We start from the raw sequence: 16931 nt of genomic DNA, 5'->3' as shown, positions 1-16931 counted from the left end.
AGGAGAGAGGAGAGTTTTAAAATACCAAAAATATCCTTGCATTAAGATTTTAATTTAAAATTACCAAATTTATAAATTTCCTAATTTATCTATTGACTTGTGGTTAATATTGGTTCTCACAGTTACCACAAACAACTCAGTTCTTCCTTGAATAGGCCCCTATATATATATATATATATATATATATTTTTATTTAATGGCATCTTACTTGGTGGGATAATTATTCTTTTTCTTTCTTAAGCAATGATTTTTAAAGAGTTATCTTCTTTTGTTTTTTTCATTTTGAAGAATCGGTAGGAGCAAAAAATTGGCTTGAAATACCCAAAATCTCAATTTTTTCTAATTCAGAAAATTCATTAGAAATATTCTACTATTTATCCAACTTCGTTTTAATAGCAACTAAGTATATAATTTGTTAGGCGGAGTCGTCTAAAAAACTTATCGTAATGATTTTGCAACACATAAAGTTAGTTGTTGATTATATAAACTTTAAAGTTTCGTTAGTTATTCTAGTTTAACGGTTGAACGTCTTCAAAATTCTCATCTTCAGATAATACGTCTTATCAACTATTTTAAGTATCATATCAGTTAACTGAAAATATAGAAACTTACGTACTTATTACAAAATAAAAATTTTATATGAATCTTTGTGCATTTTCGACACTGATGCTGTAATAGAAATTTTAATGATTTAGAAAAGTTTAATGCTCCAACGACTATTCTATATGGTATAGTGATATAGGAAAAAGAAATAGTGTTTAAATTATTCCCCATCAATAACATATATTAGAAATAATGTATGAGAGAGAGAAATAATAATATTTTATTCAATGTAATAAAGAAGTGATCTTAACTCTTTATCTGGTCACTATTTACGACTTTAACTGTGAAATACCGGATAATTTATTGCATGAATATGCGGAAGATAAAGAGGTAGTTTCGTAACTTTTACAAGTGAGCGGCAAACGAGTTCATATGTGAACCTGTGTGATTCATATATGAACTATATGTTCATATGCGAACCCGTTAATTAGTTTACATGTGAATCAGTTAATTAGTTTATATGTGAATCGGTTAATTAGTTCATATGTAAATTAGTTAATTAGTTCAAATATGAATCACATATTCATATGTAATCAGTTAAAATAGTTCATATGTGAATTACACAGGTTTACATATGAATATGTAATTCATAGGTGAATCACACGGTTCACATATGAACTCATTTGCCAATTTTTTTTATAAAAGTTACGAAACTACCCTCTCTATTTTTTTTTTCATAGCCATAAAATTTAACTAGTTTAATCTACAAATTCTTCACCAGTCAAATTCAATCTTGATCATCTTCTTTATTTCTTAAAATAACATATGCCAATTAAAGTCATTGTTAAAAGTGAATGTAATTTTCTTTAAAAAAACTTCCCCTTTTCTTATGATACTGTATTTTTATATGAACCCGTTTAATTCACATGTGAATCAGTGAAATCAAAAGCTACCATCTACACATGAAAGAAAACAGAAAGATAGAAGAAAGGCAATGACTCGAAACTTGAGCCAACAAGAAGACACAGGAAACCAAAAAACATCCCCACCTTATGAAAAAAAACAAACCCCAGTGTCATTTATTGATATTTTCATTTGTTAAAATGTACATATTTGCATGAATTAATGCAGGCCACGTGACTTCTACTTCTTCTCACGTGACCTCTCTCTCTTTATTTTCCTTCACTGTTAAGTTGAAAAAGTGATCCAATTGTCAAAAGTAACCCCTTCTACTCCTACTGTTACAAAGCAAAAGTGGAAATGATCACGCACTGGAATACTAAGCTGATGGAATTGTCGCAATGAAGAAAGGGAAACACGGCAAAAGGGCCTTTAGGTCAATAACTCTTAGGGACCGTTTATCAAATATATACCCGATAAGTGTTTACCGGTAAAATTAATGCTATTATGTACTTATCGGATAGCATTTTAGTCCACTAAAACGACATAGTATACAACAATTTACCTGCTAAGCGCTTACCGTGGTAAGAGTCGTCGCCCTCACTTACTGGATAAGACTCTTGGTCCTTGTCTCGCTCTTACCGGGTAAGATTCTTGGTCTTTACCATATTCATGTGGTGAGGTAATGTTACTTGGTAAACGCTTATCTGGGTAAGCGTTTGGTAAACGGCCCCTTAGTTATTTTTACTATATCTTTTTAAAGGTTGTTAATTTTTTTATTGATAAATGAGGGGCATTTTCGTTCTTTTATTAAAATTCTTTTTGTCATTTACTCAGTCAAAGACCATAGAGACTAATCGTAAAATCAATTTGGATTGGGTAAAGACAAATTCGATAAAACAACAAAAATGTCCATCATTTATGGGACTTTTTAATGACGGTTAGAGAAATGGACCAAATCTCACCAAGACAATTACGCTCCATTACAACGACAAAATTCGTCGCTAATGCTCCAATTATCGTCACTATAGATCTATTGCGACGATACACTGTAAAGTATGGCACTATTGGCTCGTTGCTATAGCTCCCTATAGCGATAACATATCGTTGCAGCAGTTAAAAAATAAAAAAATGATTTTTTATCTATTGCGACGACTTGTCATCGCTATAAGTCAAGGATAAAAAATTAATTATATATCAACTGCAACGACATGTCGTCGCTATAGATCAAAAATAAAAAAAATAAATTATATACACACCGCAATGATAGGTCGTCGCTAAAGGTACAAAACCAGCTCTTAATTTCCGATTTTCAGTACCAAATTTAAATTGTTCTCATCCCACTAAAATTGGTAGCATGTGCAACACAATTGTTGTTATGAATTCGTCTTCATCAAAGAAAATCTCAATATATATATATATATATATATATATATATATTGATCAGATCAAATGAATTGAAAAGAATAAAAAACAATACTGATTTTTAAAGTGCTACGAAACTTCTTCTTTAACATTGCGAATAAATTAAATCAAACATATTATATTGAAAAAAAAAATTATAGCACATTGTGAATACACCAATCGTTTGCAATGAAAACCAAATTTCCATCTCCATAGCAGAGTCCTCTACACGGAACATTGCCATGGAACTTGTGGTAATAAATCTTTATTTCATATGCTTCTAGGAACGAGCGAAATACACGTATAATAAAAAAACAGGGTTGCAGCTTCAACTAGAATGATCATTCACATGTGCATAATCCAATCAGACTATTCATATGTGCATAATCCAATCAAACTATTCACATATGTATCATGCTTATTAAGTCATATCTCAATAGCTGCTTTGCAGAATAAAACCATGCATCGTAGGATATTCTGCATAAAATAAGCATTAGACAACATTAGAAAGTACAAAAACAAATGTGATCAGAGGAAGTAATTGTAAACCAAAAAGGACTCTCAGTGGTTATTATAATTCACGAACTAATAATCCACACATACATGATAACAGGAAGAGAAACTTATTGTGCGATCTCCTCCACATATATCGGAACATGGAATTTTCAATGAAAACAAAATCGACATCATCTATATACGTTTGAAGTAATGCACCTCGATATCCTTAAAAAATATACGATTTTAACTAAATTTATATCAAAGTTGTGGAGTAAAATACAACTGTTTCACTGGTTGAGCATACCTGTCCATTCACCCTATACTTCCTAATTCCCGTGTCTTGAAGATCAGCATAACTACCATAGCGAGGTGCCACTACCTAAATGTATGTGGAAAAAATTACCACTACTATGTGAGACGCTTAGCCAAAGGCTTTGGTAAAGCCCTGACAATGTCTCCATGACAACCTACGAAGAACACTTCCTAAAATTAGTTGGACCACATGATAATCCATCTGAAGAATAAATCAGACACATAAACATACTGTACTATTGCACTTAAAAATGGTGTCCTAATGCACTTAAACACAAACTCCAAATAACAGATAGCAATAGTTCAATGCTAGTTTCATAAAAAAGAATGCAACAATTCACCTTGAGGTGTCAGAAGAATATGAAATATCATAATGTGTCATATTTTGAAGACATAACTGTGGAAGCCGCAAAATGGAGAGCGGATACCATAGAGAAAAAAAATGTTATATATATACTTACGACACAGAAAACCAACAACAATCCCACTTTGCCTTCACGACACAGTTCTAGTCTCATCCCCTGCAGTCAACAAATTATAATATGTACTTACAAACATATTATATATATATATATATATATATATATATATACACACACAAATCTTAGTTTTTCTTTAAAATTAGTTAATTAATTTACCTCCGAGACTCGTGTCTTGATATCTGCCTCCAGACAATGCACTTGAGATCCGCTAGAACAACAAACACTTCATAAAGCAAACCAGTAACTAGATGTATTGAAGTACAAAATGTAAAATTAAGTGGCATAGTTGCATGATAACCAAGACATCAAGTGGGTCATTTTACTCATAGAGAGGAACCATAGACGAAGCCATAGTTGTGAGGGTACACAGTTGATGGATATTGGACACAATCAACCTGATAAAGAACATACTAGAAATTACCCAAACAAGTTTTCGTTAATTATCATCCCCATTTACCTTCATGATTCTAGTTTTTTTTGGTCAAGCTCATACTGTCTAGAGTTGAATCTATATTGAACTTCATGAACAATATCTTCAATGGGTTCACGTGTCTTGATGCTTATATCATCCAAAAGATCCAACATCATGATCAAAGTAGTAATCCACAAATCTTGAGACATGATCACAAATTCAAATATAATTATTTAAAATATTGCAATTAAAATTATTAAATGATAGTCAGATATGTGATAAAATTCCAATTCCATAAACCAAATATTGATTATACTGCCAAAATGTGGCAAGATAGAGCCACGTTAACAATTTGGCTTGCAAAAAGAACACCCAAGAAAATATTTTTACAAACTTATTGGCATTGAGTTCCATATATTAACTTGCCGACGAGTAGAAGGCAAGTGTTGGGTAGATAAAGCCTACCAAGATAGTACCGATTCCTCCTTTGTAGATTATGTCTGGAATTCTTGGGAAGCAGAATCAATCTCATTTTTATCCTTACCAACCTTCTTTGGTAGCAATGTGTGATTAACGTTTGGTAAAACACTCATATTTGCAATTGTCACATAGCCTTAGAACCTGCTAAGTTCTTCATCATTCCTCACCACCAACTGTATGTACCTTGTTATCCCTTGCATCATTGCCTGCCAACTACAAAACCTAAATCCAAAAATTTGATAATATATTATCATTTCCAAGTCAAAGTGAATAAATAAATCTAATCCAACCAAAAACAAAAAGAAATCAAAAATACGATTTTCTTGAAGCCTGGATTACTTGAACAATATGCAGACCGAGACATGAGGATGATTAGAAACCTGTATGTAGATCGAGAGAGAGAAAAAAAAGAGATGCATATATAGATAGAGAGCGAGAGTGCGATGATGGACACATGGTGGTGCTCGATCGAAGGTGGGAAGGAGAATACCAGCGCCGTTTGAAAAATATGGGCCACATGGTAGATATTGTAACATCCCATTTGTCATTTTGCATATAACCTACGTATTTCATATAACATGAAATTCAAATAATTACACACTGGTCCCAAATGTACAACTTGCTACATTACGAAAGTAACTACAAATTTTTTCCATATAAACCAAGTACAAGACTTGTAAACATAACAAGTAATCTAGTACAAGTAATATAACATCTTCCAAAAATTCACATATGTAATGCAATAATGATCCCCTGCATATTTTCCCCTTTCCCTTATCCTCTAATTGTGTCCGACCTTTAATGCACATTTTAAAATACAAAATGAGGGTTAAACAATGAGATCTAGTGAGGAATCCCTTTTGATTGCAATTACATGATGAAAATCACCAAAACACTTTTATAAAGCCCAAATTTGTATAAATAACAAATAAATAGTATTTTATCAAAACAAACCTTTTTGTCGCGTCATATAGATGAGAAAACTTCATCTTATCGCATCAAACCCTTTGTGGTATCAAACTTGTCGCATTAAACATAAAGCATACCAATTTGTCGCATCAAATATATAATACACCAATCTTATCGCACCTTATTGATGCGATAATCCAAATTTGTCACATCACACACATGCGATGACTCCCTTGTCGCACCTCAAGGATACGATAATATTTCCTCGCATTTCATTGATGCAATAACCCAATTTTGTTGCATCATACTGATGTGATAACCCCCATTTGTCGCATTCAACAGATGCGATAAACACCCTTATCACACCATATAAATGTGATAATCACAACTCATCGCATCAGACATATGCAATAACTTCCCTTGTCGCATCAGAAAGATGCGATATCCAAAACTCATCGCATCACAATGATGCGATAAAGATCATACTCATCGCATCATGTAGATGTGATAACAAAATCCCATGATCAAAAAGATCATCATTTTCTAGAATTTGATTATGCCACTCTTATCCCAGTATATCCAGCTCCTGATTATGCCACCCTTATTACAAAGATATATCTAACTCCCAATTATGTCATCCTTATTACCAAAAATACTAATTTCCTGATTATACCACCCTTATTACCAAATAATGTCCAGCTTCTGATTATGCCACCTTATTACAATCAAATGATATTATCATAAACAAACCCAAAATTCATGCATATAATCATCAATTACTCAAGTTTGAAAGCTTACGGTTTCTTCCCCAAAAAGCAAGTAAAGGATGCTTTGTAAATAAATTCACCTTGTAGAACGCATATGATTTGCAGAGAAAAACAACAACCAAAATCAAGTAATCACATATCAACTTCTTCTTCCTTCTATTTCGATTTCTGCTTGTTCGAACCCAAAGAAAACGCATACAATACTCTCTATTTTACTTTTTAACTCTTTTACTTATCCCTTGATAACCAAAATAACATAGAATATATTAACTCACAAATATCTCCACCTAGGCGATGGAGATTCAAACCTTTTTAAACCAAAAATCCTCAACACATCCCTCAACTTTCAAACTTCCTTCAAAAACAACCCCAAACTTTTATAAACTTAAACCCAATTATAATATTATTCTCCCCTCAAAAGAATTCCGTCCCAAAATTCAATCAATCAAATAACTGGGAATATTTCGTTCTCATTTCAGACTCCAGTTTCCAGGTAGCCTTTTTCTCTTTATGAAATAACCATTGTACTTTCACCAGACTAATCTCTTTATTTCTCAACACCTTAGTCTTCTGTCTAGTGACAACCTCTGGAGGTTCCACAAAGTTCAACTTGTTATCAATCTGAATCTAAGGTAACGGTACAACCATATTCGAATCAGCCAGACACTTCCGCAAATTAAAGACATGGAAAGTGTTATGAATAATGTTTAGTTCTTTTGGCAGCTCTAACTAATATGCTACTGTACCAATCCTTTTACTGATTTTGAACGTCCCAATATACCTCAGACTCAGTTTACCTCTCTTCCCAAAACGTACAATACCCTTCCATGGAGAAACTTTCAACATCAAAAAATCTCCTACCAGAAATTCAATCGGCTTTCGGCGCTTGTTGGTATAGTTCTTTTGTCGGTTATGAGCTGCATTTATTCTTTCTCGAGTTTGATCTATATTTTTAGTCGTTATCTGAACAATCTCTGGATCGGCCAACTGTTTCTCCCCCACCTCATTCCAACATAACAACGTTCTACATTTCTGCCATACATAACTTTATATGGTGCCACTTGGATGCTGGAATAATAACTATTATTGTACACAAAATGAATCAACGACATATGATTCTCTCATGAACCCCCAAAGTCGATTATACAAGTTCTTAACATTTCTTCGAGGGTCTGAATCGTTCTCTCACTTTGCCCGTCAGTTTGTGGGTGATACACCGTACTTAACCGAATCTAGGATCTTATGGCTTTCTGAAAGCTTTCCCAGAATTTTGAGGTAAACCGATTGTCCCTATCTGAAATGATTGATAAAGGAACACCATGACGAGTCATAATTTCATCGCTGTAGATATTTGCAAGTCTTTAATGGATAAGTCTCTTTGATTGGTAAAAAGTGTAAAAACTTTGTCAGACGATCCACAATAACCCAAATATCATCATATCCTTTTGGAGTTCGTTGTGGTTTCATTATGAAATCCATCATGATATGATCCCATTTCCATATAGGAATTGGAATGCAAATTCCCATAGGTTCGTTGATGTTCAATTTATACCTGTAAACGCATCAGACATCGTTCCACATACCAAGCAATATACTTCTTTAACCCTAGCCACCAATAGAATGATTTACATATTATTGGTACCTGGGTGAATTAAGTATCGAGATTTGTGACTTTCATCCAAAATTATCTCACTATTGTTTCCAAGACGAGATACTCACATTCTACCTTGGAAACATAAAATTGCACTATCATTCTTTATCAAGGTTGCTGACATCCCTCCAATTCTTTCAGCTTTGATATTTCCCTCTTTAATCGCTTCCTTCTGACATCTTAAGATCTCGTCAAGAATGTTAGGGATTAAATTTGCTTGTAATGTAGTGGCTTTGATTGTTTCACTCTTCTCTTTTCTGCTGAGTGCACCAACCACCACATTCGTCTTCCCAGGGTGATTGAGAATCTCATAATCGTAGTCATTCACCAATTCAATCCATTGTCTTTGTCTCATATTCAACTCTTTTTGATTAAACAGATATTTGAGACTCTTATGATCTGTATAAATTTGGCATTTAGACCCCAACAGATAATGTCTCCAAATCTCCAAAGCAAACACGAATGCTACAAGGTCCATATCGTGTGCAGGGTATTATTTTTCGTGATCTTTCAATTGTCTGAAAGTATACGCAATAACTTTTCCTCGTTGCATCAGTACACATCCCAGACCCAACCTTGAAACATCACTGTAAACTACAAAATCTTTTGAACCATCTGGTAACGATAATATTGGAGCACTGCATAACCAATCTTTTAGCAACTGGAAAGCTTTAGCTTGATCTTCTCCCCATTCATACTTAATGATCTTTTTGTCAATTTGGTCAAAGGTCCAACGATCCGAGTGAAATCTTGAATAAACTTTCTGTAATACCCTACCAAACCTAAGAAATTGCATATCTTGGTAAGTGTTATCGGTACTTCCCATCTTTCAACGACTTCAATCTTTACAGGATCAACTTTTACCCCTGCTTCTGAAACAATGTGACCCAAGAATTGAATTTTTCTTAACCAAAACTTACATTTTGACAGTTTTGCGTACAACTTTTCTCTTTTCAAAAGTTCGAGAATCAGACATAGATGTTCAGCATGCTCGACTTCCGATCGTGAGTAAATAAGAATATCATCAGTAAATACAATAACAAATTTATCGAGGTGTTCATTACATACTTTATTCATTAGATCCATAAATCTGGCTGGAGCAATAGTTAATCCGAACGGCGTAACCAAAAACTCGTGATGCCCATATCTGATTCAGAAAGCAGTATTAGCGATATCTTCGTCCTTAACTTTCAATTGATGATATCCGGACAACAAATCAATTTTTGAGAAGTAACTGGCTCCAACAACTGATCATATAAATCATCGATTCTCGGCAAAGAATATTTATTCTTTATGGTCAACTTGTTCAATATCCTTGAAGCCATTGATGATGATGATGTCGTGGTTACTACTTCTGACCATGAAGACTTTCATCCTTCCACCTCTACATTTCCAAATTCTGGTGATGAAGATGATGATGATGAGGACTCCAAGCCTTAGATCCCAGACGTAAGTATTGACCTTGGTAGTGATGATGATGATGGTGGCAACGGTGATGATGATTTATCCATTCAGATAATTTCAAGACAGCCTATCATAGGAATCTCCTTCAAGGAACCTGCTTCCCAGGGGGAGAGATCATCTCACCAGCACTCCTCTGGCAAAGGAAAAAGAGTCGCTGAAGAAAACCTTGCCCCAATTCTTGGGGAATTTAGCCAATCTGAGGATGCATATACTTCTTCCAGGTTTGCACCCGTCACCTCAGAAGCTAAACCTTCTATCTCTCTGCCTTTGTCTATCTCTGCAACATCGACCCTCTGTCTCTCAACCCATCTTCCAAAATTTCAAACCCTTGAGGATGATGAAGATGAAGACGACCTCATAACTAGGAAGTCGTCTAGACAACCTGTATGTTAAGAGGTTGAAGAAAACCTGAGGATGACTCAGCTAATAAGTCAATTTGACCAATCAGAGTTAAAATTCCTTTTCGTACCTCTTGATGTGGTGAGTTTGATTTTCTCTCTGAAGTTGAACATGAAGAATCCCTGAAAGATTAACAAGAGCTGAAGCAACATCAACAGCAACTTAAAGACAACCTGGAGTCAGCCAAGACTCTAGTTGATCAAGCTCTTGCTGAAGGGAAGTTCAAGCAGAAAGATCCTCTCAGTGCTCAAGATCTATTCTTAGAAAAAAAAAGCTGAACAAAAAAGACAACGGGTGCTGATGCTGAAGAATAAGGATCTGAATTGGTGCAGAAAAAGGATCGAAACAAGAATGAGCTCTCACAAAATCTCAAACGTCACTATCAGTGGTCGAATAAAAGATGGTGCTCTTTTAGTTTCAATGGTCCTATTCCAAGAGAACAATGTTGTTGTCACTGAATATCCTTCATTTCTTAGTTAGTATGCTTTCTATGAACGACTCGAGATTCGACAGGTGATTCAGAATTCAAAATAAAAGCACAAGGCGTACATTGAAGAAGTTCTGAATGAACTATTCAACAAGGTGTCGAAGATCGTCGAGGTTCCTCCTCTGCCACAGAAATCCTTTCGAAGACGAAACCTTTCTAACCCTGAAGATGGTGCATCACACAGGAACAAACATGAAACAAAATTCTCAGTGGATGAGCTCTTCAAAGATATAAAGAAGCTAAATATCTCAATGATGAATTTGTCACTGCCTGAAAAGGGACCCTTCATTTCCAACATAGTGCATGTGAAACCTGAATCTGGACTTATGTTCCTTGACTATGATGGTCAGTACAGGTTTTGAACTTGGCTGAACAATGATCTATGTGGAGAGATGATGGACCACAAGCTTCGAAAGGAAATTCTCAAAAGAAAGATTCAAGGAGAAGATGTACCTGACCACATCAGCTTCAAAAATCTAGATCAGAAAACCTTCCAGTCTTGTAAAATCATGTATATCTTTATCTTTTCTTTCAGTGTATAGCTTTTAAGTTTCAAGCCTACGAAGACCAATTGTAATCAGTTGTAGTATTTTCTCTTGTAAGATATTTCAATGAAATGATTGGTTCACTGAAAAAGATCCTTGAAAAATATAAATGAGACATGTACTTATGAGTTCTATTTATTTCTTACATTCGTTGGCACACTTCTACTCAGTGAATATGCTCTCAGTATTTAGTTATTCACATTATGTAAGTTTTTTCCTTGTAATCCTTTACAATTAAAGTAAATTTCCATAATAAACTTTATCACTAAAAAAGATCCTAAAACAGTTAAAAGGGACAAGTATTTTACTAGTATCTTTTTCTTACTGTAATACCAAAGCAATTTTCTTTATATTTCTTTGTCATCATGAAATAGGGGGAGATTGTTGAGCCTCTCTCTCAGTGATTTGATGATAATTCTTATTATCTTACGAAGGGGTACTATCTCTTTATTCAGCTTCAACGATGATCACTGAACATGTATCAATTCTCTTAGAGACAAGTATTCGTCAGGAAGACAAAACTCATACCACATAACCTTCAATGATATCGAAGATAAAGTTGGAGACAGATACAAGCAAGTTCGTGATCTGAGACGGTTTTTAGTGATAACAAGTCTGTCTATACAAGTGGGTAATCTACTCAAAATTCAGTGAACACTGAAGAAACCTCCAAAATTATTCCAATGTCAACGATCAAATGAATCTTGCTGAACAAGATTAGTTTTTATCTTCTCTTTCTACACACAAAGAACAAACCCATACCTCTCAAAGTAAAGTACTGAACGGAGTCACTCAATTGTCTCCAAGCATGCTTACCTACTTTATGTAAGACTACTGTTCATATATGACAAAAGCTTGTATTTATGTAACAAAGGACAAGCCCACCTCTAGAAGCTTGCCACGTGCTTTGTACCGTCTGTGTAAAGACCCAAAATCCGATCTTTCTGATTATACAACAATTGCTTAAACCCACAACTGACTACTCTTCGTCAAGATAAGTCACGACTAGACTTCATTTCAAGTATATCCTCTTCACGCGTAGCCTGGCGCTGCGCCCTCTCTTTGCCCTTGCTACTATTCCCATAAGTGTAGTGACCAGGTTGCATTTTTTTTTATTTTGAAAAAAAACACGAGTTTGGTGAGCCTAAGACCCAGTGAATAAACGGTTTACACACAGTTCATAAACTACCGAAAACATGAGGGGGAAAGGACTATATCACACAGCATGTTCGCTCTTACGGCTTAACAAGCTTCACACAACGTGCTTGTTTTCAGGATTAAATCCTTATTACAGTTCCCCCCCAAATTTCCCACACAACATTTTATCATAGAAAACACGTTCACATAGCAAACATATTCGTAAAATACAGCAAGCTTGCAATTTAACAGAAACAAATATGCAACCCTTAAAAAACATCATATAAACTCATTGTGATTGATAGCTTCGAACGTTCGTCTGTTGAACGTCACACACAACTCTTGAGTATCGATTCTCTGCTTTCGCCTTCTAGCTCTTGAATACCTCTATTTGCTAGTAAGGAACCAATCTCTAACTCATCACCTCTATATATACTATTTGTAACCTCCTTACAAATTAATTACCACTTAATTGGTTGGTTACAAGGCAATTAATACCATTTTAAAAACCCAATTTATTTCTTTATAGCGGTTACGATTCTAGGCCATAAATAGTTCTAATGGCCAAAAATAAAAATTAAGTAAGATTCTCAAAAACCTCAAATAATATTTTAAGTTATTACAAACTCCCCCCTTTAACAAAATTTCGTCCTCGAAATTTGCTTTACGTAAATAAATGAGAGTATTTTATTCTCATCTCACTCTCTGTCTCCCACGTTGCCTCTGGTCCCTTATGATGTTTCCATTGGACTTTGACCAGAGGGATTTCTTTATAACTCAACTTCTTCACCTTTCTATCCAAGATAGCTTCTGGCCTTTCTACGTAGCTCAGAGTTTGATCCACCTCTATATCTTCCAGAGCTACCTTAGAGCTCTCGTTCCCTTTCTCAGAGTTGACACATGAAATGTGCTATGGATGCCTTGAAGCTCTTCAGGCAATTCCAGCTTATATGCAACCTCACCCACACGTGYTGTTATTCGATAAGGGCCAATATAACRAGGSCTCARCTTTCCTCGTTTCCCAAATCTTATTATGCCCTTCCAAGGCGAGACTTTCAACATTACTCTGTCTCCAACTTGAAACTCTATTGGTTTTCGCCTTTTGTCGGCATAGCTCTTTTGTCTATCTTGAGCTATTTTCAGCCTTTACCGAATCTGTTGAATTTTTCAGCCGTTTTCTGCATAATTTCTGGGCCCGAAAGTTGCTTTTCGCCCACTTCATTCCAGCACAGGGGTGTTCGACACTTTCTCCAATACAAAGCTTCATATGGTGCGACTTGGATACTCGCATGATAGCTGTTGTTATAGGAGAATTCTATTAAGAGAAGATGACTTTCCCATGACCCCGCAAAGTCAATAGCACACGCCCGCAAGCGTTTGGATGGTCCTTTCACTCTGACCATCTGTCTGCGGGTCGTATGTTGTACTAAGATTTATTTGAGAACCCAACTCTCTTTGGAAGCTTCGCCAGAATGTAGATGTAAATTGACTGTCTCTGTCGGAGACTATTGATAATGGAACCCCATGTCGGGTTACAATCTCATCAATGTACAACTTGGCTAATTTGTCCATTGAGTAGGTCTCTCTAATAGGCAGATTGTGGGCAGACTTGGTGAGTCTGTCCACTATTACCCATATCGCATCAAAACCTCTTGGTGTTCGGGGAATTTAGTCACGAAATCCATGGTGATGTGGTTCCACTTGCATATGGGTATCTCCAAAGGTTGAAGTTTACCAAATGGTCGCTGGTGTTCAACCTTCACTTCCAAACATGTCAAACATCTCTCAACATAGTAAGCTATATCCTTCTTCAACCCCGGCCACCAATAGGATTTTCGTAAATCCCGATACATCTTATTATTTCCAGGATGGATGGAGTAATGGAATTTATGGGCATCGTCCAAAACTTGGCTACGAAAATTTCCCAAGCGAGGAACCCAAATTCTACCCTTATAACATTTTAGTCCATTACCATTGTTTTCCAGCAATGGACTAGCCCCCACCATCCTTTCCTTCCTTATGTTTTCTTCTACCAAGGCCTCATCTTGGATTTTCTTCAGGTCTTCAATCCAGTTAGTGGTGACCTCCATCCTTAGAGCCTTAACACGTAGTGGAGTACCCCTTTCTTTGCGGCTTAGAGCATCAGCCACCACGTTGGCCTTTCCGGGGTGGTATAAGGTCTCACAATCATAATATTTCAACAACTCCAGCCATCTTAATTGTCTCATATTGAGATCTTTCTGATCAAACAACTACTTGAGACTCTTGTGATCAGTAAAGATCTGACACTTTACACCATAGAGGTAGTGCCTCAAAATTTTTAATGCAAATACCACCGCTGCCAATTCCAAGTCATGAGTTGGATACCTCCTCTCATGCTCTTTCAACTGCCGAGAGGCGTATGCGATGACCTTCCCTTATTGCATCAACACACAACCTAGGCCCAGCTTAGAAGCATCAATGTAGACCACAAAACCTTCAGTTCCTGCTGGTAAACTGAGGACTGGTGCAGAGCTCAACTTTTCCTTCAAGAGTTTGAAGGCCTCATCTTGAGTTGTCCCCCATTCGAACTTAGCTCATTTCTTAGTAAGAGTTGTCAAAGAGGTAGCTATCTTTGAGAAGTTGAATAAACCTTCGATAATAACCGGCCAGACCCAAGAAGCTTCAAATTTCAGAAGGGGTCCAGGGTGGATCCCACCTCTGTATTGCCTCTATCTTGGCTGGGTCGACCTTTATTCCCTCTTGGTTCACCACATGACCGAGGAATTACACTTCTCGTAGCCAGAACTCACACTTGGAGAGTTTCGCGTAAAGTTTTTCCTGTTTTAGTAGATCTAAAATAGCCCGTAAATGTTGCTCATGCTTCTCCTTGGTACGTGAATATACAAGAACGTCGTCTATAAAAATGATGACAAACTTATCCAAGTATGGTTTGCAGACTCTGTTCATCAAGTCCATGAACGTTGCAGGTGCATTAGTCATTCCGAATGGCATCACCAGGAATTCATCATGCCCATACCTCATCCTAAAGGCAGTCTTGGATACATCTTCATCCTTTACCCTCAGTTGGTGATACCCCGACCATAGATCAATCTTCGAGAAGTAACTTGCACCCTGAAGTTGATCAAAGAGGTCATCAATTCTCGGAAGCGGATATCTATTCTTGATAGTTACCTTGTTGAGCTCCCGGTAGTCAATGCACATTTGCATTGTACCATCCTTCTTTTTGACAAACAGCACTGGAGCTCCCCAAGATGATGTTCTAGGGGGTATGAAACCCTTGTCCAATAGATCTTGCAACTGAGTCATCAGTTCTTTCATCTCTGATGGTGCAAGTCGGTAAGGTACGCGGGCAATAGGTGCAGTTCTAGGTACTAGATCAACCTAAAACTTCACATATCTTTCTAGCGGAAGACTAGTCAGGTCATCCGGGAAGACTTTTGGGAAGTCTCTTACCACCTTAATATCTTCCATCGCACTCTTCTCCTTCTTAGCGTTGATCACATATGCCAAATAGCTTTGGCATCCTTTCTTTATACATCGTCTGGCCTTGAGTAGGGAGATCATGCTAGCCTTCCTATCCCTTCTATCTCCATAGATTATTAATCTCCCACTACCCGGTACCTCAATCTGGATTATCTTCTTATTACACAGAATTCTGGCTTGGTTTTCAGCTAACCAGTCCATCCCGATTATTATATCAAACTCCCCTAGTGTCATAGGGAGCAGCTTGAGTGGAATAGAACTACCATCTACCTCTATAATGCAGTCATCATATTCTTCCTTAATCACTACCCTGTTGTCATCAGCAGTTTCTACTTCTAATGATGAACTTAGAGGCTTAGCTACTCTATTCAAGTTGTGGCAGAAAGTAGTGGATACAAATGATTTATTTGCGCCAGAATTGAACAACACTTTTGCATGTACAGAATTAACCAGGAAGGTACCTGTTACCACATCCGGGGTTTCCTCAGCCTCGGCTGCAGTCATTTGGAACACCCTCCCTTTGGTCTTGGTGCTTCTGGTTGTCGTTCCTCACCTTTCCTACCTCTACTTCCTCTTTGAATGGCCGTAACATCCTTCTTCCTTTGTGGGCAGTCTGTTTGCACATGATTGGGTGACTAGCAGATGTAGCATAATGTAACACCCCTGTCCCACGTGGTCAAAGGCGGGAGATGCCACAATTGGGATAAAAACAAACAACGCATTATATAAACCAGAGCAGCTAATAAAATTTACCAAAAGATAATTACATAACCATAGACGGAGATAACGTGTCTCAAAATACGGTTCCAAAATACCAGTATGTCTACATTAGTCATCAAAAGTTTAAACAAAAGTATGACTTAATGGGTTATCTTCAATATTGTCATCTCCGTAGCTCTCATCCCAAAACCCCTGCTAAGTCATGTACCTACCGAGGACAAGAAAATCTCGGCTGAGCTTAATGCTCAGGGAACGGATAATAATAATTAAACAATGAATATGAGATAACAAGTTCAAAAGCAATTTATAAAGCCAAGTGATAATTCAAAAGAAAG

Source organism: Cynara cardunculus (assembly GCF_001531365.2).
Source record: "Cynara cardunculus var. scolymus isolate 2C chromosome LG 15, CcrdV1, whole genome shotgun sequence".
In the NCBI taxonomy this organism is placed as follows: Eukaryota; Viridiplantae; Streptophyta; class Magnoliopsida; order Asterales; family Asteraceae; genus Cynara; species Cynara cardunculus.
The sequence above is the reverse complement of the archived record's forward strand: the minus strand, read 5'-3'. Positions refer to the sequence as shown.